Source organism: Rhinoderma darwinii, chromosome 3 (assembly GCF_050947455.1).
Source record: "Rhinoderma darwinii isolate aRhiDar2 chromosome 3, aRhiDar2.hap1, whole genome shotgun sequence".
Taxonomy (NCBI): domain Eukaryota; kingdom Metazoa; phylum Chordata; class Amphibia; order Anura; family Rhinodermatidae; genus Rhinoderma; species Rhinoderma darwinii.
The window spans coordinates 403404435-403426306 of record NC_134689.1 but is presented as its reverse complement, the minus strand read 5'-3'; positions in this window follow the sequence as shown (position 1 = coordinate 403426306).

Genomic DNA, 21872 nt, shown 5'->3' with positions numbered 1-21872 from the left:
GCTGACCTGGAGTGGCCACGCCCTCAAGGCTTAAGGGCCATACAGCGGTTCCTGGGATTCGCCAATTTCTACCGGCAGTTTATTCCTAACTTCTCTTCTCTGACGGCTCCCATCTCGACCCTTACCAAGAAGGGTGTAAACGCCAAAGTGAGTCCGCATTTATTAGCCTCAAGAAAGCCTCCGGACTTCAGCCTCGATCCTCCATCATCCTGACGTATCTCGGCAGTTCTCTCTAGAAGTGGACGCTTCCTCTGTTGGTGCAGGTGCACTTCTGTTCCAGAGGAGCTCCAAAGGAAAGGCAGTAGTATGTGGCTACTACGCAAGACTGTTTTCTTCTGCTGAGCGCAATTACTCCATTGGAGATCGGGAGCTACTGGCCATCAAATTGGCCGTGGAGGAGTGGAGACATCTTCTAGAGGGCGCTGCTCACCCCATCCTGATCTTCACCGACCACAAGGACCTTACCTACCTTCAGTCTGCACAACGACTGAATCCCCGTCAAGCCAGGTGGTCGCTGTTCTTCACCCTTTTTCAGTTTGTGCTCCACTACCGTCCCGCGGACAAGAATGTGAGGGCCGATGCCCTGTCCAGATCATTTGAGACGGAAGACACGGTGGAGTCCCTTCAGACTATCATAGACCCGTCCTGCATTGTCTCTGCTAATCCTCTGCAGGTTAGAGACATCCCTCCTGGGAGGACTTTTGTTCGGTTGGCAGACAGGAGAAGAATTCTCCGCTGGGGACACAGTTCTAAACTTGCTGGGCACGCTGGTGTCCATAAAACCCGAGACCTGATTGCTCGTCACTTTTGGTGGCCCACGCTACCTAAGGATGTTCTGGACTTTGTCTCTTCTTGCACGGTGTGTGCCTCTAACAAAGTGACTCATTCCAAGCCTGCCGGCCTGCTTCAACCTCTGCCTGTACCCAGAGCCCCTTGGCAGCACATTGCGATGGACTTTGTCACTGACCTTCCCCCCTCAGCAGGATGCAACACTGTCTGGGTGGTGGTGGACCGGTTCTCTAAGATGGCTCATTTTATCCCGCTGACCGGCCTACCTTCTGCTCCTCGTCTGGCGAGTCTCTTCATTCTACACATCTTTCGCTTACATGGCTTGCCTCTACACATCGTGTCAGATCGGGGTGTTCAGTTTACCTCTAAGTTCTGGAGAGCCCTCTGTAAACTCCTGGATGTGAGTTTGGACTTTTCCTCAGCCTATCACCCCTAGTCCAATGGGCAAGTCGAAAGGATCAACCAAATCATGGAAAATGATCTCCGCCACTTCATCTTTTCACAGCACGATAACTGGGTACAGCTTCTTCCATGGGCCGAGTTTTCATACAACAACCACACAAGTGAGTCCACCACTTCCACTCCGTTTCACATCGTGTACGGTCAACATCCCAGAGTCCCTCTTCCTGTGTCGACTTCATCTCAGGTACCCGCTGCTGACTCTGTATATGGGGACTTCCTGCAAATCTGGCAACAGACCCGGTCCTCTATTTTGCTGGCGGTAGATCGCATGAAGCGAAAGGCAGATACTAGGAGAAGAGAGCCGCCTCAGTATCTTCCGGGGACTAAAGTCTGGCTGTCCTCTCGGAACATTCGCTTGAGGGTGCCTTCATACAAGTTTGCTCCCAGGTTCCTTGGTCCTTTCGAGATCCTGCAACAAATCAACTCTGTCTCCTATAAGCTGCGGCTGCCTCCTACCCTCAGAATCCCTAACTCCTTCCATGTGTCCCTCCTGAAACCAGTGGTCCTGAACCGCTGCAGCAAGACTTCTAGTTCCACAGTTGCTCCCAGCGGTCCTTCTGATGTATTCGAGGTAAAAGAGACCCTGGACTGCAAAAGGGTAGGAGGAAGGACTTTCTATTTGGTGGACTGGAGAGGGTTTGGTCCTGAGGAGAGGTCCTGGGAGCCAGAGGAGAACCTCAGCGCTCCTGCTCTTATTAAAAAATTCCTCTCTCGCTCTGGCCCCAAGAAGAGGGGGCGTAAAAGGGGGGATACTTTAGCGTCCATGGCCGCGTGCCATCGGGTTTACTCACCTCCCGATACCTGCAGCCATGGATCTGTGAGCGCTGGTCCCCATCTCCTTCCTAGGAGACACCAGCACTCACTTCCGCTCCGCTCGTGCCCGGCCTTAAAGGGCCAGCGAGCGCAAATAGGAGGAAGTCATCATCAACTGCCATGATTTCCTGGTCTATAAGAAGGCCCCTGGCCTTCTAATCATTGCCTGAGCGTTGTTAGTTTTCCCAGTCTGTCTTGCAAATGGTCCCTTAGTGTTTCCCGTTCCTGCTGTGACCCATGCCTTGTTCCCCGTTCCTGTTTCCCATGCTGTTCCTTAGTATCAAGTCGTGCCATGTCCTGTGTCATCTGCCACGTCCGGAGGAATCCGCCACGTCCTGTGTCATCTGCCACGTCCGGAGGAATCCGCCACGTCCTGTGTCATCTGCCACGTCCGGAGGAATCCGCCACGTTTTGTGTGATCTGCCACGTCCGGAGGAATCCGCCACGTCTGGTGCAACTTGCGGCTCCTGTGTCATCCACCACGTTTGGCGCTGTCTGCTGCATCCATCTCCATCTGTGCCAGAGCTTCGGCCACCGTCTGGACTATCCAGGTACCCTTGTGCGGGACATTGTAATTCTGGGGTTTCCTGTTGTTTGGCCAGCTGCCTCCCCGCTACGGTATGGCCTAGTGGGTCCACTACCCGCTTCATGACACTGATGATTCCTTCATCACCCACTCCACAAATGCGCCTCAAAGTAGGAGCATGATAACACACACCCTATCGGCAGGCATAAATCCACAAAATAATCCCCTTTAACCCCTTCCCTCTTTGGCCACTTTTGACCTTCCTGACAGAGCCTCATTTTTCAAATCTGACATGTGTCACTTTATGTGGTAATAACTCCGGAATGCTTTCACCTATCCAAGCGATTCTGAGATTGTTTTCTCGTCACACATTGGACTTTATGTTAATGGCAAAATTTGCTCGATATGTTCAGTATTTAATTGTGAAAAACACCAAAAATTAGCGAAAAATTGAAAAAATTAGCATTTTTCTCAATTTAAATGTATCTGCTTGTAAGACAGGCAGTTATACCACACAAAATTGTTGCTAATTAACATCACCCATATGTCTACTTTAGATTGGCATCGTTTTTTGAACATCCTTTTATTTTTCTATGACCTCACAAGGCTCAGAACTTTAGCAGCAATTTCTCACATTTTCAAGAAAATTTCAAAAGGCTATTTTTACAGGGGCCAGTTCAGTTGTGAAGTGGTTTTGAGGGCCTTATATATTAGAAACCCCAAAAATTTCACCCCATTTTAAAAACTTCACCCCTCAAAGTATTCAAAACAGCATTTAGAAAATGTCTTAACCCATTACACATTTCACAGGAATTAAAGCAAAGTAGAGGTGAAATTTACAAATTTCATATTTTTCTGCAGAAATAGATTTTTAATAAAAATTTTTTTATAACACAGAAGGTTTTACCAGAGAAATGCAACTCAATATTTGTTGCCCAGTTTCTGCAGTTTTAGGAAATATCCCACATGTGGCCGTAGCGTGCTACTGGAATGAAGCATCGGCCTCAGAAGCAAAGGAACACCTAGTGGATTTTGGGGCCTTATTTTTGTTAGAATATATTTTAGGCACCATGTCAGGTTTGAAGGGCTCTTGCAGTGATAAAACAGTAAAAATCCCCAAAAAGTGACCCCATATGGGAAACTAGACACCTCAAGGAAATTATCTAGGGGTCTAGTGAGCATTTTGACCGCACAGGTTTTTTACAAAAATTATTGGAAGTAGGCCGTGAAAATTAAAATCAACATTTCTTCAAAGAAAATGTAGGTTTAGCGATTTTTTTTCTCATTTCCACAAGGACTAAAGGAGAAAAATCACCGCAAAATTTGTAAAGCAATTTCTCCCGAGTAAAACAATACCTCACATTTGGTAATAAACGGTTGTTTGGAGACACGGCGTGGCTGAGAAGGGAAAGAGCGCTATTTGGCTTTTGGAGTTCACATTTAGAAGGAATGGTTTGCGGAGGCCATGTCACATTTACAAAGCCCCTGAGGTGACAAAACAGTGGAAACCCCCAACAAGTGACCCCATTTTGGAAACTATACCCCTTGAGGAAATTATCTAGGGGTATAGTGAGCATTTTGACCCCACAGGTTTTTTGCAGAAATTTTTGCAAGTAGGCTGTGAAAATGAAAATCTACATTTTTTCAAATATAATGTAGGTTTAGCTAATTTTTTTTCATTTCCACAAGGACTAAAGGAGAAAAAGCACCATAAAATTTGTAAAGAAATTTCTCCCGAGTAAAACAATACCCCACATGTGGTAATAAACGGCTGTTTGGACACACGGCGAGGCTGAGAAGGGAAAGAGCGCCATTTGGCTTTTGGAACTCAAATTTAGCAGGAATGGTTTGCGGAGGCCATGTCGCATTTACAAAGCTCCTGAGGGGATAAAACAGTGGAAACCCCCCACAAGTGACCCCATTTTGGAAGCTACACCCATTGAGGAAATTATCTAGGGGTATAGTGAGCGTTTTGACGCAACAGGTTTTTTGCATAAATTATTGGAAGTAGGCCCTGAAAATGACAATCTAAATTTTTTCAAAGAAAATGTAGGTTTAGCTAATTTTTTATAATTTCCACAAGGACTGAAGGAGAAAAAGCACCGCAAAATTTGTAAAGCAATTTCTCCCGAGTAAAACAATACCCCACATGTGGTAATAAACGGTTGTTTGGAGACACGGCGTGGCTGAGAAGGAAAAGAGCGCTATTTGGCTTTTGGAGTTCACATTTAGCAGGAATGGTTTGCGGAGGCCTTGTCACATTTACAAAGCCCCTGAGGGGACAAAACAGTGGAAACCCGCCACAAGTGACCCCATTTTGGAGACTACACCCATTTAGGAAATTATCTAGGGGTATAGTGAGCGATTTGACCCCACAGTTTTTTTGCAGAAATTATTGGAAGTAGGCCCTGAAAATAATAATCTACATTTTTTTAAAAAAAATCTAAGTTTAGCTAATTTTTTCTCATTTCCAGAAGAACTGAAGGAGAAAAAGCACCACAAAATTTGTAAAGCAATTTCTCCCGAGTAAAACAATACCCCACATGTGGTAATAAACGGCTGTTTGGACACACGGCAGGGCTTAGAAGGGAAAGAGCACTATTTGGCTTTTTGAGATCACATTTAGCAGGAATGATTTGCGGAGGCCATGTCACATTTGCAAAGCCCCTGAGGGGACAAAACAATGAAAACGCCCAAAAAGGGACTCCATTTAGGAAACTACACCTCTTGAGGAATTCATCTAGGGGTGTAGTGAGAATTTTGACCCCACAGATGTTTCATAGAATTTATTAAAATTAGGCAGTGAAAATAAAAACAGTCCTTTTTCTTCAATAAGGCGTAGCTTTAGCGCAAATTTTTTCATTTTCTCAACAAATAAAGGAAAAAAAGAACCCAACATTTGTAAAGCAATTTCTCCCGAGTACGGCAATCAGGGCCGCCATCAGGGGGGTACTGGAGGTACTGCAGTGAGGGGCCCGGGCATAAATTTAAAAAAAAGGGGCCCGCACTCTGCCGCTGGAATTAATATACTCACGGCAGTGTGGCTCTTACGATTTCATTTCGGTGAAAGGAACAGGTCCCATCACGAAGCCGGGGCCCGTTCATTACATCAGAATAAAACTGTAAGGGCCCGCTGGAGAGTGAGATGTGCCCGCCCCTCCTCCTCCACAACAGCGTGACAGCGTGTGGGGAGGAGACAAGGGGTGGAGACATCACAGCAGCGGGAGTTATGAGCTCAGCCTCGGAGGATACGTCCAGCAGCAGCAGCAGCAGTCGTCGTCTTCAGTGAGTACTAAGTTATGTCTGTGTCCGGCTGCTGCTGCCCGGAGCCTCCTGAAAAAATCTCCTCTTGCCCCCATAGAAAGTAAATATCTTACCCACCTCTGTATTATGTTAACACTGCAGCATAGGATTGTACCAGCTCTACGGCTCTTATCTCCCGTCCTGTGTAACATGTGATAATAAACCTGTCTTCTCCCTCTGTTTACACATGACCTGCCTAGGTAGAGTCGTGCGTTAACCTTAGATCATCCTATCCCCCCACCCCCATTTTAGTAAAGACACGTGACACCGAGGTTGGATGTGAAATGGCCACAGCAGCCGTTTATTAATTTCACAGTTTTATAAAAACAATTTAAATCCGAAACATTCGGATAACTAGTTAGGAATCCGCCATAGAATTCCTCCTAATAATTCACATGACCCAACATGGGTCAGAATCGTAAATAACAATTTAACGTTAACATTAACCCGAGCAGAGGAAGTCCTTGAAGCCCCTTCAGATGTTCCTTTTTAAGAACACACCGAATTAGCCATCTGCAAACCACCAATTACCTCCAGCCGTAAACCAGCTCGGAAGCACCGTTCACCTCTGCAGATGGCTCCAACCACTAGAAGTCCACTTCAAGGGGATAACACCCGATGAAGCCCTCAAGTGATATACCGACCACTAGAAGTCCACTTCAAAGGGATAACACCCGATGAAGCCTTCAAGTGATATACCTTCTACCAGAAGACCACTTCAAAGGGATAACACCCGATGAAGTCTTCAACCATGTACCTTTTTTGGGGGACGCATACCCCCGATGCGACCCCCCCACCATTTTGTACTGACTGGCCTCAAGGACTCCCCCCGCACAGCGAAACAGGCCTTGACCACCTTAAGCCTGTGAGTTCCTCCACACCACCACCGCCCTTTCTATGCCTTCTGCTATCGCAAAGCTCCAAAGATCAATGCCAACCTCGGTCAGATGAACCCCGTCACTCCTCCAGAAATTCCCCACTCCTGACTCCAAATCCCTATGCCTCACGCAAATGCCCCCGTTTCTTGCCACAAAACGGGACACCGCCCGGTTAACTTTAATGAGAGCCTTATTGACTCTCTCCACAGATCTAGCTAACCGCCAATGCTTTCTTGGGACTATGTCCGACCACACTATCACCAACTTGGGATAAGATACCCACAAACACAACATATCATGTTTGATATCCCGCACCAACTCACGAAAGGGGCGGACTCCTAAGTCATTCCCACCCACATGCAACACTAAGACCTCCGGAACCCTATCAAGCCGCGCATATGTCTGGAATTCCGCCAACACCCTGCTCCATGACATACCTCTAAAACCCAGCCAATGCACAACCGCGTCCTGTCGCGGAATGCGCAACTGGCGACCATCAGGGCGGACGTCCGCCCTCAAAGCCCCCCAGTGCACGTACGAATGACCCATCAACCACACCAAACACGGAGGCGAATCTGAAACGGAAAACACAGTTAGGCACCACCATATAACATTTGTAAAGCGTAAACAACAAAATTATAACATATGGGGGCGGACATAGGACTTAAACCTTTTAGACTCCCAACGACCAATACGCCTCACCCCCTCATCATCCAACCCCCAGCGCCCCGCTTCCGTTGCTGCGCCAATCCTGAAGGAATGAGATGAATATGAGCCTGCCGCAACACCAACCGCCGTCAAACATTTTTTAAATACAGCTCCAAACTGAAACCTGGACAAAAACGACCCGTCCACATGACGTAACAAAGGCAAATCTGGAGACCCCCTGTTTTTTGTAAAACCCCGCATGCACTCTACTGGGCACATGACCGACCCCGGGAGGGCGAACAAAACTATCAGTTTACCCTTCCCTACTTGGTCAGTTTTAGATCGACGCAACCATACCTCCAGCCGGTCTGCGAATAGGCTCACCTCCCCAGATCTCAGCCCCCCTGCCTGTTTGGTACTTGGCGACACCAACTCACCTATTCTAAATGCTCCAAAGTACGCTAACGAAAAAGCCAACCGAAACAAATCCATTTCGTCTGAAGAACGACAGACCGATGCTAATGAACCGCCCAACGAGCTAAGCAAAGCAAACGACACCGGCCTTCTACTATCCGCCTCCACCCTACCTCGGCGCAACCCCTTCAAAGCCTGCGATACCAGAAATTCCTTCGATACATCCTGAAAGCCCCGCAACTTAAACCCAAACGCCACCGCAGATATGAACCGGTTCACCTTCGCTACTGAAAACCCCGCCTCCCAGGCGTCCCCTAACCAGTACAAAAGTGCCACCAACCTGTCTCTATCTGTATTGACGTCACCCAACTCTCTTACCCACTCCTCCCACTGCCTCCAACAAGCAGCATAAGCACTCCACGTCGTGCGCGCCAAAGACCTTTGTAACAGCTGTTCTATGGGACCGATACCAGATCCCAAAGATGCTCCGGACAAGCCAAACCGAGACGTTCCGCTCCCGGTGCCAATTGCCGAAACCGGTCCCACTGCGAGCGAGAAAGAGCATCAGCGATACAATTCCGTACACCCGGGACATGCACCGCCACCACCCACGCGTTCAACGACAAACACACCAACACTAAATGTCGCAACAATTGAACTACCGGAGGAGAGGACGCCGTGATGTTATTAATGGCAAGCACCACCCCCATGTTGTCGCAGTAAAAACGGACCTTCTTATCCCTGAGCCTGTCCCCCCAAATGGTAGCCGCCACCACGATGGGAAACAGCTCGAGCAGGGCCAGATTCCGCGTGAGTCCACTGGACACCCAGCTAGCCGGCCATTGACCTGCGCACCACGGACCTCCCCCGTAAGCTCCAAAACCACCCGCCCCAGCCGCATCCGTGAAAATATTCAAATCACTCGTATCCTGCGCTGGGGCCATCCATAGCGAGCGACCATTGTACTGGCCCAAGAAGTCATCCCAAACCTGAAGATCAGCTCGGTGCTCCTCCTTGAGCCGCACAAAATGATGCGGCGCACGCACTCCCGCCGTTGCCGCCGCCAACCTCCTACCAAACACCCTCCCCATCGGCATAATCCGGCAGGCGAAATTCAACTTCCCCAGCAGCGACTGAAGCTCCCTCAGCGCCATTTTCTTCATTCTACAAGCCCGTCGAACCTCCAGCCTCAACGCACCCAACTTATCCGCCGGGAGACGACACTCCATTGCCACCGAGTCTATTTCGATGCCCAAAAAACAAATCGTCGCTACCGGGCCCTCCGTTTTTTCCGGCGCCAAAGGAATCCCAAACTCCCTCGCCACCTTCTGTAGAGCATGAAGCAAATTACCGCAAACCGGCGAACCCCCCGGGCCAACGCACAAAAAATCATCCAAGTAATGGATCAACGAATCGACCCCGGATACTCCCCTCGTTACCCACTCCACGAAGCTACTAAACGCCTCGAAGTATGCACAAGAAAGGGAACACCCCATCGGAAGGCACCGATCCACGTAAAAAGCCCCATTCCAAAAACAACCCAACAGCCGTTGGCTTTCTGGATGGACCGGCAACAACCTGAACGCCGCCTCGATGTCAGTTTTTGCCAGCAGCGCCCCAGGACCCGCAGCCCGCACTAACCCCACCGCCTTATCGAATGAGGTATAAACTACGGAGCACAACTCGTGATCAATCCCGTCATTTACCGACGAACCCTTGGGATACGATAAATGTTGAATCAAACGAAATTTTCCGGGCTCGCGTTTAGGGACAATACCCAAAGGGGACACAACTAAATCTTTTACCGGCGACTCAACAAACGGCCCCGACATGCGGCCCAACGAAACTTCTTTTAACAACTTTTCCGACACGACTTTTGCATGCAAGTAAGCCGATTTTAAATTCCTCCGCGTAACCGGAACCTCATAAGGAGGCGGAGGAATAACAAAACCAACACGAAACCCTTCATAAAGCAACTTAGCCGCCGCCCTATCCGGATACTCATTTAGATAAGGGGCCATCTTTTCCACCCTCACCGGCGACACCCCCTTGACCAGCCGCGTGCTGGTTACCTGACCTCTTTTTTCGCAGACATTTTGCCGCCCCGTGTGATGCACCATTACACTCGGAACACACGTGCTTGAACTTGCACGTGGCCCCGAACTTGCACTGACCTTCATTAAATTGCCAGCAAAACCCCGCCTTTCCCCCGCCGCTTTGTCCAACCTGACTAGACTGGCCTCCCTGGCCGGCGCTCCCGGGAAAGGACTGCCTAACCGGGGCCGTAACCCGTAACCAGAGAGCAATATCCTTCTGGTCCCACCGAATCGCCGGCCGAACCGCCTTCCGCTGACGGAATTGCTCATCGTATCGCAGCCACGCTTGCCCCCCATACGCCCTATGAGCCTCCCCAATAGCATCAAAATAACAAAACAACGCCGAACAATTTTCCGGCGCCTTTTCCCCTATCACACTAGCCAATATGGCGAACGCCTGCGACCAATTAACGAACGTCTGCGGGATAAGCCTATACCGCCGCCGTTCCTCCTCGTCCTTTTTACTCTCATCCCGCTTGCTCTTATCCAAATTAAATTTAGCGAGCGGCAAGAGAGAAAAAATTTCAACATACTCGTCCTTCCAGATCCGCTCGCGCACCTCCTGCTTTAAATGCGCCCCCAACGGACCTTCAAAACAAACGTACACCTCCCCCCGAGCACGATCATCAATACGCACTCGATCGCCGTCCTTCTGCGCCTCGGTCTGTACCGACACCGCGACCGCTTCTCTAACCGCCGCCACCGGACCCGCCTGTAACGATCCCACGTCCCTGGGGCCTTCCCAAACTACCGCAGGGGACACTTCCGCTACTACCGGCGCCGCGGCCCTGTCCAGGCGCCCCACCAGCTCCCGTAAGCAACCCACTAAGTCTGCCAAACCCGCTCCGTCGCGTCCGCCCACGCCACTACCGGCCCCCGATGCAATGCTAGCAGCCCCCCCCGCCGACACCCGACATAAAAATCGCTGGATAAGACAATGATGGAGTTATACACTCACCGGGCTGCACAGGCGCTGTGTTCCCGTCAGCCGGACCATCCTGACCTCGACGATACACGTCCAGTTCACCTTCCTCCAATTCTTCTCTCGCCGACGACTGTCCATCCCAACGACATCTTCGGAACGGGGATGAGGACGCGCTGACCGATGGGCCGGCAACCTGCCGCCCGACCGCCGGGACCCAGACTTCCGACCGGACCTGTTGCCTCGACGTCGCTGCAGATCTAGGCGTCCGTCTAGACGATCCTGACGAAGCCTGCCCCCTGGCCGGAACATCACCATGCGGGGCGGCCGTACCTTGTACTCCACATCTTCCATCTGATGGGGGAGGGGTGACAGGGAGCCCAGCCTGCGACTCCCTGCTTACCGCCGGACCCCGTCGCGGCCTGGGATTCCTGCCAGGACGCAGGGCCTGGGAAGGGGCGGTCCTCCCAGCTGCCTGGCCTGCAGCGTCCGGGATCGGGCTCCCTCTGCGACGCCGTGTCCGCGGGACTGCCTCCGGGCTGAGGCGCTCTGGAGGTCGGGACCGCCGAGAGGGACGGGTCGACCCGGCCTGCGTCGCCGTCACCCCTGGCAACGCTCTCTGCCCGCCATGCGCAGGAGCGGTTGTTGCCGACTCCCCCCCCGCCGCCATAGCCATGCTCGTGAGGGGGCCGGGGGAGGGGAGCCTGTCCTTTGCAACAGACCCCGAACGCCGTGCCCGACGTGGCGAAACGGCGTCCGGGATCCTCGTTATGGCAGCCACGGTCTCCTCTAGCCATCCGGGACCGTGGTGCACAGCAGCGGCACGCAGCCGCTCCAACATTAAGGCCTCTGCCATCACTAAAAGCACGGGCAACGGGGGAGCTTACTGTTCTTGTGTTACTCCTCCCGCTGCTTCCGGCTCAATGCCGAGAAACAGCGGGAAGCGCAGAACAGCCCCCCCGTCCCCCTTAACTCCTCCCCGTCCCTCCTCCAGCTCCTACCAACTCTCCCTCACCTAAGTAACCCTTTCCCTACCAGGACGGTCATGTCGGCCTCCCTTAATCCCTGCGGGCTGCGTCCAGCCTCTTCTGGACAGGAGAAAAGAGCCGTTGTAGAGCTGATAGTGATACAACCCTATGCTGCAGTGTAAACTAATATGATGGGGGCAGGGAGATGATAATGGGGGCAGGGAGATGATAATGGGGACAGGGAGATGATAATGGGGGCAGGGAGATGATAATGGGGACAGGGAGATGATAATGGGGGCAGGGAGATGATAATGGGGGCAGGGAGATGATAATGGGGGCAGGGAGATGATAATGGGGACAGGGAGATGATAATGGGGGCAGGGAGATGATAATGGGGACAGGGAGATGATAATGGGGGCAGGGAGATGATAATGGGGGCAGGGAGATGATAATGGGGGCAGGGAGATGATAATGGGGCAGGGAGATGATAATGGCGCAGGGAGATGATAATGGGGGCAGGGAGATGATAATGGGGGCAGGGAGATGATAATGGGGCAGGGAGATGATAATGAGGGAAGGGAGATGATAACGGGGCAGGGAGATGGCATTGGGTAGGGAGGGAAATGATGCTAGAGTGGGAAGGAGATAATAATGGAGGGAGGATGGCACTTGAGTAGGGATGCACGATGCATCAAAACTTTGAAACGGTTTCGATACCGTGCACCCCCAAACGGTTCGATACCGTTATTTCATGTATTTCGATACTAAGCTGTGCGCCCGCACAGCTCAATATTGTAACACATGAATGTATGAGAGCGGAGCTGCGGCTGTGTAATGCAGTTACGGCCCCGCTCCGGAGTCCTGACATGTGCGCGCCGCCAGGATGATGTGATGCGGCCAGCGCTGCACTAATGAGTGGCGGCACTGAAAACAGAACATGGCGGGCGCACTACAAAACACCCCCACATGTTCTGTCTTCAGTGCCTGAACCGCCGCTCATTAGTGCAGCGCCGCCCGCATCACCTCGTGCTGACCGCGTGTGGGGCGGGGCAATGGTTGTATTACACAGCCGCAGTCCCACTCTATAAAGGCAGAGATCAAAGAAACCTCTCATCTTCGCCGCTATTCCCCTGAATGCTGCGATCAAAGCTGACTGCAGCATTCAGGGGAAAATAAGAAGGGGGGATGCCCCTGGATCGCGTCACAGGAATCCCTGTGACGCGATTGAGGGACATACCATATATATGGGCAGACAGCCCAAGGTCCAATGAAGGACCCCAGGGCTGTCCTACCATATTTCCTGTTAGGGCATACTCAGGTCTGTCCTAACAACTGCCTGTGTACTATCCGTATATAGATATATACCAGTACATTAAAGTTTAAAAAATAAAGTAAAAACATAAAGTAATGTTAAATAAAAAAAATATACACATACACCTTCTTTACAAAACAGATTAAAATAAGTCTCAATACATAAAATATACACATTCAGTATTGGCGCGGCCGTAATAACTTACACAACAAATTTTTTGCGTCATTTATGATGTGTACGCTGTAAAAAATAAAATAAAAACTTCTTTCACTTATTAATGTGAGGCACGAGGTGTGATGATGAATTTAACCTCCATGTGCCTCACATTAATAGTAATTAACCCCATCATGTACCTTACACATTAACCCATTATAATTGAGGAACATGATGGGGTTAATTACTATTAATGTGAGGCACATGGAGGTTAAATTTACCATCACACCTCGCACCTCACATCAGAAATGGTAGAACAGTTTTTTTTTTTTATTACTGTTGGCAAAGTATCGCTTTGTTATCGAAATCGCAATACTACACAAAGCATCGGTACCGAAGTCCAAATTCTGGTATCGTGACATCCCTCCACTGGAGGAGGCATTATACAATGGGGGGGGGGTAATAATTGGGTGAAAAGTGATGATATCTGAAGGGAGGGGCGAAATTATACATGGGGAGGGGTAGAGGAAGGAGAGAGTATACCTGGGCAGGGGGAGAAAGCTTATACCGGAGGCATAGTTAGCAACAGTCCTGAATTTGCAGGGACTGTCCTGAATCTACAGAGGCAGTCCCGGCAAATTACTGTCCCAGACGTGTCTCAGCCACTGCCATATTCAATTGTATCTGCGTCCACAGGATGCAGATACAATTGAATACTATGGCAGAGCAGGAAAGTATCAGCTTCCTGCTCTGCCATTCACCCATCCAGGAGCGGAATCCCCGGCCAGAGAGTTGCCGACACTCTGGCCGGGGATTCCTCTCCTAGAGGTAGCCCCTGAGGTCACTGTCCATATATGGACAGTGAGGTCAGGGTCTCCTCCTGGACTGGAATCTCCTGTAGAGAGTGCCACACACTCCCCTGTAGTTAGCGCCGAACATACCCCCTGTAGATAGTGCCACACACACACTCCCCTGTAGATAGTGCCACACACTGCCCCCTGTAGATAGCACCACACAATCCCATGTAGATAGCGCCACACAATCCCATGTAGATAGCGCCACACAATCCCATGTAGATAGCGCCACACCCACCCTGTAGATAGCGCCACACAGAGCCCCCTACAGATAGCGCTACACACAGCCCCCTGTAGATAGCGCCACACACAGACCCCTGTAGATAGCGCCACACACACCCGCCTGTACATAGCGCCACACACACCCCAGTACATAGTGCCACACACCCCCCTGTAGATAGTGCCACACACCCCCATGTAGATAGTGCCACACTCCCCCCTGTAGATAGTGCCACACACCTCCCCTGTAGATAGCGCCACACACAGCCCCCTGTAGATAGCGCCACACACAACCCCTGTAAATTGCGCTCCACACCCCCTGTAGATAGCGCCACACACACCCCCCTGTAGATAGCGCCACCCACCCCCCTGTAGATAGCGCCCCACACCCCCCTGTAGAAAGTGCCACACACACCCCCCAGTAGATAGTGCCACACACACCCCCCAGTAGATAGTGCCACACACACCCCCCTGTAGATAGTGCCACACCCCCCCTGTAGATAGTGCCACACACTGCCCCCTGTAGATAGTGTCACACACTGCCCCCTGTAGATAGCTCCAGACACAGCCCCCCTGTAGATAAAAGTCTAAATGCTAAACTCTGGCCACAGGTAGGGGTCTGGTGGAAAGGTGTCTGAATTACCTAACAGGTCTGGTCTAGGATCTGAATTTTTTTCTGGTTTGGTGTCTGAATTAATTTTGTTGTGTGCTTTTTACACAGATAACGTGTGTGCAGCGTGTGAAGAGAATGCAAAAGCATCATCCAGACATGCCCGTGGCGGTGGGAGATCTTAGGGACTACATTTTGGTGAGTGACTCTCCTGTGTATAGGGCTTCAGTGCAATGATTTTTGTTTATATTGCCCTCCTACACCCTGACAGATTCTATACACACACACACACGTCTCTTCCCTGTCACTCCACAGAGCCCCTGTGAGGTTGCGTCTCCCCCCTGGCTGCCACTGCTACCTTCAGTTCTCCCAGCCCTGGCACTTAGTCTCTCCCCTTTGCCCTCCGACACCCACCTCCTGTCTCTGCCCTGCTCCTCCAAAGAGTTTTCTTTTTAATGTGCCCTACCTCCCGCCCCTTTACATTTCACCCCCCCCCCTCCTAATAACGAGGGGGGTGGGGGCCCAGACTCATTGGCAGTATGGGGCCCAGAAATTCCTGATGGCAGCCCTGACGGCAATACCCCATATGTGGTCATAAACTGCTGTTTGGGCAAACGGCAGGGCTCAGAAGGGAAGGACCACCATTTGGAGTGCAGATGTTGCTGGATTGGTTTCTGGGCGCCTGTGGGCCCAAAACAGTGGAAACCCCCCAGAAGTGACCCCATTTTGGAAACTACACCCCTCAATGCATTTACCAAGGGGTGTAGTAAGCATTTTAACCCTGCAGGTGTTTTGTAGAAATTAGTGTTCACTCGATGTTGCAGAGTGAAAATGGGATTTTTTTCCATAGATATGCCAATATGTGGTGCCCGGCTTGTGCCACCATAACAAGACAGCTCTCTAATTATTATGCGGTGTTTCCCGGTTTTAGAAACACCCTACATGTGACCCTAATCTTTTGTCTGGACATATGACAGGGCTCAGAAGTGAAGAGTACCATGCGGAGTGGAGGCCTAATTTGGCGATTTACAAAGTATTGGTTCACAACTGCAGAGGCTCAGATGTGAAATAATAAAAAGAAACCCCTGAGAAGTGACCCCCACTATGGAAACTGCACCCCTCAAGGCATTTATTAAGGGGTGTAGTGAGCATTTTCACCCCACAGGTCTTTTCCATAAATGAATGCGCTGCGGATGGTGCAAATTAAAAATTTATATTTTCCCTAGATATGCCATTCAGTGGCAAATATGTCATGCCCAGCTTATGACGCTGAAGACACACACCCCAAAAATTGTTAAAAGGGTTCTCCCGGGTATGACGATGCCATATATGTTGAAGGAAACTGCTGTTTGGGGACGCTGTAGGGTTCAGAGCCGAGGGAGCACCATTTGGCTTTTGGAGAGCGGATTTTGCTTGGTACTATATTTGTTTGAGTATTGCTGGTGTTTTATAATGTGGGGGTACATGTAAGCGGGGCGGAGTATATAAGGGGCATAGTCAGGTGGTATAAAGAAAATAATATAATCCATAGATGTGTGTTACGCTGTGAAGCAATCCTTTCCGCACAGGCCGGTGTCGCACTGATAAATGGTGTCATTTCTTATCCCCCTTTTGATCCACACTCCGCACCTTTTGCAGTTTGGGGAATTTTGCTGGGAAGTGTTGTCCTGGTATAATACGGGCACCGTCGCTTCCAGCGGATATGTTTGGGCCCTCCCTTTCCTGGTTCCCTAATTTTAGGTCCTTGATAAATCGCCTCTTGAAACAGAAGAAATGTTCCCCTCGGGCACAACTGCATATTTTTTTTATTTCCTGACTTATTGGAGCCATAACTAATTTTATTTTTCATAGACGTAGCGGTATGAGGGCTGGTTTGTTGTGGGACGAGCTGTAGTTATTATTGGTACCATTTTGGGGTACATGTGACTTTTTGATCACCTTCTATCCTATTTTTTGGGATGCCAGGTAAACAAAAAAATGCAATTCTGGCACAGCTTTTTTCGTTTTTTTTATACAGCGTTCACCATGCGTTATAAATTACATGTTAGCTTTATTCTGCGGGTCAGTACGATTCCGGCGATACCAAATTTATAGCCCTTTTTTATGTTTTACAACTTTTTGCACAATAAAATTACTTTTGTAAAAAGAATGTATTTTTTCTGTCGCCAAGTTGTGAGAACCATAACTTTTTAATTTTTTTGTCGACGGAGGTGTATGAGGGCTTGTTTTTTGCGGGACGAGCTATAGTTTTTATAGGTACCATTTTTGGATACGTGCGACTTTTTGATCACTTTTTATTCTAATATTTGTAGGGCAAAGTGACCAAAAAACAGAAACTCTGGTAAAGTTTTTTACGTTTTTTTTTTACGCTGTTCACCGCGTGCAATAAATAATATAATATTTTGATACCTCAGGTCGTTACGGTCGTGGTGATACCAAATACATATGGTTTATTATTATTTTTCAATAATAAAGGACTTGATAAGAGTAAAAGGGGGATTCTGTTTTATTTGATTACTTGAAACTTTTATTGTTTTCAAAGTTTTATTTTTTGCACTTTTTTTTACACTTTTTTATACTTTTTTTACACTTTTCTTCAAGTCCCACTAGGGGACTTGAAGGTCCAACGGTCAGATTATTTTTTTTTCTAATACATTGCACTACCTATGTAGTGCAATGTATTAGATCTGTCAGTCATTCACTGACAGCAAGCCGATTAGGCTTCGCCTCCCGGCGGGGCCTAAATCGGCTTCCGTAATGGCAGAGCAGGAGACCATTGTGTCTCCTGTTGCCATAACAGCAGTCGCCAGTCCCGATTGCCTCTCAGGGCTGGCGATCTGCTAGTAACCGCTACGATGCAGCAATCGCTTTCGATTGCAGCATCGAAGGGGTTAATGGCAGGGATCGGAGCTAGCTCCGGTTCCTGCCGTTACAGGTGGATGTCAGCTGTACATGACAGCTGACTTCCACCACTGATGACGCCGGATCAGCTCCTGACCCGGCGCCATCTTGCCGGCAGCTACGGAAGCCGATCAGGCTCCGCCGCCGGGCGGATCTTGACCGGCTTCGGTGCTAGGCAGACCGGGAGGCCAGTATTAGGCCTCCGGTTGCCATTGCAGCCACCGGAACCCCTGCAATTTCATTGCTGGGGCTCCGATGAGCTGCAAACACCTTAAGTGCAGCGATCGCGTTTGAGCGCTGCACTTAAGGGGTTAATGGCGGGGATCTAAGCTAATTTCGGTCCCCGCCGTTACAGTCGGATGTCAGCTGTAAGATACAGCTGAGATCCGACGATGATGGCACCGACTCAGCTTCTGAGCCGATGCCAAACATTTGACATAAATGTACGCCATTTTGTGGGAAGTCAATGCTTTCCATGACGTACATTTACGTCAAATGTCGGGAAGGGGTTAAAAAAACAACACAAAAGATGGTGACTCTCGGGATGAATCGGGAGGACGGAATGCGGACACCACGTCGGCCTTTGCCAACAAAGCCCCCTGGCCAGCCTCCCGAACCAAATCAACGGCCCGATCAAAGGACGAATATGACACCGAACATAAATCCTTATCTATGTCGTCGTTGACCGAAGTCCCCTTAGGTCAGGAAAGATGATGAATCATCCGAAACTTCCCAGATTCTTTCCTTGGAACCACCCCAAATGGGACACCCTCAACCCCACCAAAGGAGGGCATGAAAAGGGGCCCGCCATCCTACCCAAAGCCACTTCCACGCTCAGTTTGGCTCTGACCACATCTGGTAATTGAACCGCCGATTTTTAATTACCCGAACCCCCCGAATCTAACCGCCCCCCACTACCAGGAATCTGGAAACCCACCGAAGACCCATCCTGCAATAGCTTCGCATGTCGCCTGTTACCGCACCGACCTAGCCGCGGCAGCATTGCGCCGAGATTCACCGGCGTCTTCCCTTTGCGAAACTCCCCCGGCCATTTGCCAGAGCGCTTAAAGCATCTGGAGAAGGGGTGCGAACCCCCGCACCCAGAACATTCGTGTCGGAATTTACACGTCACCCCAGCTTTATATTATCCGTCGTTAAATGGCCAACAAACTCCTTTTTTGTTACCCGTCACTTGGCCGGATGATTGTCCTCAGGCCCCGTGCTGAAAGGGGGACGGGCGCTGGGCCATCATCGACCGCATTCACAAAGGCAGGTCCAACTGGTCCCACCTCATGGACAGGCAAGATGCCAAACGTTGACGAAATTGTTCGTCATACCGCCACCACGCTAACCCCCATAAAGTCTTACACGCATCCCAGATACCTTCCACATAGCAAAACAACAACGCGCACTTATCAGGAAATTTTGACCCCCACACGCTCGCAAAAACACAAAAAGCCCTCAGCCAGTTTCCAAACATTTTTGGAATTTTCCGGTACCGACGTTTTCGTTCCTCCTCCTCCCGCTTCTTCTGTTTTTCAGCCCCGTCAGTTTCCTTAGTTTCCGGGAACTCGTCCAACAGCAATAGCGAGAAAAGCTCCACGTACTCCCCTTTTTCAATCTTCTCCCGGACCTCAGACTTCAGATGAGCCCCCAGAGGACCTGAGAAAGCCAAATAAGAGCCCCTCTGGGCCACGCCCGACACAGGACCCACCCCCACCCCTGCTACGTCCCCAGCTTCCCCGACCTGCGACATGCAGTCCTCTCGATCCGCCCCACTACCCACCTGGGAAAAAAATACCGAACCCGGAACTGACCTCCATGCCCCCACCACCCCAGGGTCAACCACCGCATCTGCATTAACACCCCGGGACACTAGCAAATCCCTAACCTCACCTAAAACCTTAACTAAGTCACCAGACGCCCCACAGCACCCACCTCCACCTCCGGAAGCCTGACCACCTGGTCCACCGGCATACTCCGACAACTGAAGCTCCGACTGCCGCTCCATGGTCGTTCTATCCAGATCACCACGACTCCCACCAGCGGCGTCCATCCACGTTGAGCGACCACCCTGCGGCGCCGGTGATAAGGCCTCCCGACCATACACCGAAGACCTCCTCCTTAATTCCACTCCAACACCATGTTCCGGACGGCACCGAACAGTCGAACCTCCAGAGCTGTGCCTGTCCGCTCCACCTGTGGAACGACTTTCACGATCCACCCGACTCCTCTCTCTGCTGACCGTCCTCGTCCTTGACCTCCGGAATCTGTCCCCAGTGACCGATTGTCACGCCGATCCGGTTCCTACCTCCATCCTACGGGCAAACGAGAGGAAATCAACTAAACGGTCATAACTGGGCTCAACCCGTCCTCAAAGCCGCAAGCCCCCTGGAAGGGGCCCCAGCCGTAGCCTCAGGAGCCAACTCATCTTCGTCCCTGTGCTGCACCACTGCAGCTGGTGCAGGACCTTCAGGTTGCCGAGCGCCATCCACACCATCACACGCGGCCAGGCTACCCCTCACCGCGAGAGGCCGGACCGGGTCCTCCCCGGCAGTCACATCCTCCCCGGCAGTCACAAGATCCACTTGCTTGTCTCTGATGGGCGACGTGCCACACCGCACAGGACCCCGTCCGGACGCAGGCCTCGTCTCTTGCCGCACCTTGCTTCCCGTTGTCCTCCGTCTCCGCCCATCAGCCCGCCGCTCTGGCCTCCCGCTCCTGCGCCTCCTGGTAGGCCTCACGGGGCTGGGGTTCAGCCGCACCGGCGGCCTGGAAATCCTCCCAGACTCTACCGCTGCCGACCTCATTCCGGACACCTGCATCGCCAGCCAATCCTGCCCGCGAACCCACGCCATCTCCCGCACACACGCCATCAGCTCTTCCACGGACATCCTCAGCACGGCTCAAACGCTCCTTCTCCTTCCTTCGTCCGACTCTTCTGCCGACCTCTTGGCGCATGCGCAGTGTCTCCCCACCCGGTCAAGCCGCTCCTCCCTCGACGTGCCGCGGCTCCGTCGCTCTCAGGCTAAAGAACTGTGGCTACGACTGTTAATAGGGCATTGCAGCTATCACTGTTATCATATCCCTCAACAGTCCCAGATTCCGGCCAGTGTTCTGGGCGGCCGGGGGTATGTCCCGCTGTCAACTGTATCTGCGTCATCAGGACGCAGATAGAGTTGAACCCAATACTGACGCAAGGAAACGTCAGCTCCCTGCTTTAGAATTAGTTCAGAGGGAGCTCCTCCGCTCGCTCTCTACTTTAAGCGCTGTGCTCGGGGAAGCCCTGATGTCACTGTCCATATATGAACAGTGACGTCAGCGGCTACTCCTTGAGCAGAATCCCCATTGCCGATCTGTCCAGGGACTCCGCTCCTAGAGGAAACCCCTGAGGTCACTGTCCATGGACATTGACGTCAGGGGCTCCTCCTGGGGTGGAATCTCCGGCCAGAGTCGGCAACGGGGATTCCGCTCAAGGAGTAGCCACTGACGTCACTGTTCATATATGGACAGTGACATCAGGGCTTCCTTCTAGAAGCGAAATCCACGGCCTATGCTCTGACAGGGGATTCTATTGATGTTAACGTTATGGGGGCACTAGGGCGGTCACTGTTACTAATATGGGGGCAATGTGATTAGTATGAGAACTGCAGTTATAGATGCTGGTGTCACCGGGGTAGGGTGTTATGAAGGACTGTGCTGTACTGTTATTAGGGTCACTGTGGTTGGCACTGTTATAGGGTGTTGTGCCTGTCATTGTTATGAGACACTCATTGTTACTGTTATGGGGGCACTGTGGCTGTTACGGAATAACTGAAGTCACCACTGTTATGGGGGCACTGTGACGGTCATGGGGAGGATCTTTGTCTATCACCAGTCTGCGTTGTGTGGTATCCTGCCTACAATATGGCCGCCCCCTGTGTGCGTAGAACAAGTGCACTGGAGAGATCTGTCGTAGAACGGGATTTGTATATCAGTGCACTTTCCACCGTCCGCCAATCGGA